The following is a 2,683-nucleotide window of genomic DNA, read 5'->3' as shown; positions in this document are numbered from 1 at the left end:
GGTATTTTGAATGAGAATAGTCATCATAGGCCCCTATGTTTGAATGCTTTGTCCTCAGTTAGTGGAACCATTTGAAGTTAAGGAAGATTAGGAGGTGTGGCCTTGTTGAAGGAGGTGTGTCAAAAGCCCATGCCAGGCCTGATGTGTGTCTTTCTGCCTGCTGCCTGTGGGCCAGGACATAAAGCTCTTAGGTTTTGCCTTAATGACATGCCTGTTGCTTCCCACCATGATGACTATGGACTAATTAATTCTCTAAAACTGTAAACAAGCTCCCAATTAAATGTTTCTCTTTATAACTTGCCTTGGTCATGGTATCTTCTTACATCAATAGAAGAGTAAGACAGACAGACAGAGGGAGAGAGGACTTGTTTCAAAAAAAAGCAAGGAAGAGAAAGAGGGAATGTTGGGAGGAGGAAGGTAGTAGGTGCTAGGGACGTAGCTTAGTTGATAGAGTCCTTGTCTGATGCTTACAGGTCTTGGGTTTAATCTCTAGCACTGCATAAGTTGGGCACAGTGGCACATACGTGTGATCTGTCATCTTAGCAGGCAGAAAGGTGGTATTGCATTTAAAGACTTGAGGTCTTGTCACGAAAGGAGAGAACTAGAGTTAGAGCTGAGGAGGAAAAAAAAGGGAGACAGAGGGAGGGAGGTGGAGGGAGTTAGTGATCAATGCAATGTCAGTGACATCTGGCTGACCAAACACTAATTTTCCCTATTATACCTCAAGAATCTCTGACTTCTTCTTTTTAAGTCATGTTGGCTTCTGAGAAAGGGGACAACTTTCTTATATTTATTTTTAGATGTGTGTGTGTGTGTGTGTGTGTGTGTGTGTGTGTGTGTGTGTATATGTAGAGGGTATGTGCTTGTGTCAGGAGTTTGAGTAGATTGTAAGACACCCAACAGCTTTTCTTATTCTCTTGCACTCTTGCTCTCCTCCCCCCTTACCTCTCCTCTTCCCCTTACTTTCCTGCCTCTCCCTCCACATACTTATGGCCGGCCTCTACTCCTTCCTCTACTTCTTTACTCCTCTATTCCCCTCTGCCCCTCCCTGCCTCTACTACCCTCTTAATTCCCCCATGATCTAAATAAACTTTATTTTGTACTATAAAAAAAAAAGACACCCAACATAGGTGCTGAGAGCAGAGCTCTAGTCCTTGCAGAAGCAGTATGTACTCTTACTGTGGAGCTAACCCTACCTCCTTTTCTCTGCTTCTGTTTGTTTGGGGATTTTGTTTGTTTTTCCTTTTAATTAATTAATTAAATGTGAGTACACTGTAGCTGTTTCCAGATACACCAGAAGAGGGCATCAGATCCCATTACAGATGGCTGTGAGCCACCATGTGGTTGTTCGGAATTGAACTCAGGACCTCTGGAAGAGCAGTCAGTGATCTTAACCTCTGAGTCATCTATCTCTCCAGCCTGTTTGTTTTGTGTTTTTGAGACTGGGTTTTTCTGTGTAACCCTGGCTGTCCTGGAACTCACTCTGTAAACCTTTAACTGAAATCTACCTGCCTCTGCTTCCCCATTGCTGGGATTAGTGGTGTGTGCCTCCACTGTCCAGCTTTCCCTCCTTTCTGAAAAGAGTTTATTTGCTGTGAATGGTGATGCACAGATTTAATCCCAGCACTCAGGTGGTAGGTGAATCAATGTGAATTCCAGAACAGCCTGGTCTACAAAGCCAGTTCCAAGACAGCCAGGGCTACACAGAGAAACCTTGCCTTGAAAAACAAAATATTGGCGTCAAAGTGCCCGCCATGTCCATGGAGAGAAGCTGAGGCCCCACACTCTAGCCCGAGGTTGCGATGTTGACATGTTGACGTCGTTGGTCCGCGCGCCGCCGTGAGGGCCGTGAGCAAGAGGAAACTGCAACCCATGCGAGCAGCGCTAACTCTGATCCCCTCTGCTGTGAACAAGATAAAACAACTGCTTAAAGACCAACCTGAGTATGTGGGTCTGAAAGTTGGCATGCAAAGAAGGGCCTGTAATGGCCTCTCACAGCATGGAGTATATACAAAGACAAAAGGAGATGCTGATGAAGAAGTTATTCGAGGCGGAGTCAGAGTGTTCACTGAGAAGCTCAGCTAACCCTGTTAGGAACAGAGATGGACCATGTAGAAGACAAACTGTCCAGTGGGTTTGTGTTCAACAACCCCAACAAGGGACCTGTGGCTGTGGCAAAAGCTTTAACGTTTGAAACCTCAGGGCTGCAAGCTCCCTGAGACCTGGGTCGGCCTCTGAGCTTACTGAAGAAATCATGTGATGTTCATGCTCAGAAGTTAGTGTGTGTGGCTGTCTCATGGGTAAAAATAAAGTGACACATTTGGAAATAAAATAAAACAAAACCCAAAATATTTTATTTAACTTTATTTTAGGGATATGAGTGTTTTGGCTGCATATGTCTGTACCACCTGTGTGCATTGCATACAGAAGCCAGAAGAGGGCAGCAGATGCCCTGGAATTGGAATTTTAGATGGTAGCAGCCATGTGAGTTCTGCGGATTGAACCAAGGTCCTCTGGAAAAGCAGCCCAGGCTCTTAACCACTGAGATATTTCTTCAGCCCATTTACTTTTCATTTTGAGATAATGTTTCTTACTATATAGCCCTGACTAATCCGGGACTCTTTTGTCATATACCTAGCCTGTCTTCCTCCCTCCCTTTACCTCTCCCTCCCTATTGGTTTGA

General features: G+C 44.8%; 1 pseudogene across 1 annotated transcript; it reads left to right on the top strand.

The window, feature by feature from the left end:
• Positions 1 to 1,812: 1,812 nt before the first annotated feature.
• Positions 1,813 to 2,194, top strand: LOC308418339 (iron-sulfur cluster assembly 1 homolog, mitochondrial-like; annotated as a pseudogene). Its single transcript has one exon. The product of its transcript is annotated as an iron-sulfur cluster assembly 1 homolog, mitochondrial-like (transcript).
• The last annotated feature ends 489 nt before the right edge of the window (positions 2,195 to 2,683 follow it).

This window comes from Micromys minutus, assembly GCF_963924665.1.
Source record: "Micromys minutus genome assembly, chromosome: 3".
Lineage (NCBI taxonomy): Eukaryota > Metazoa > Chordata > Mammalia > Rodentia > Muridae > Micromys > Micromys minutus.
Note: the sequence above shows the minus strand (reverse complement) of the source record. Positions and strands in the feature narration are given on the sequence as shown.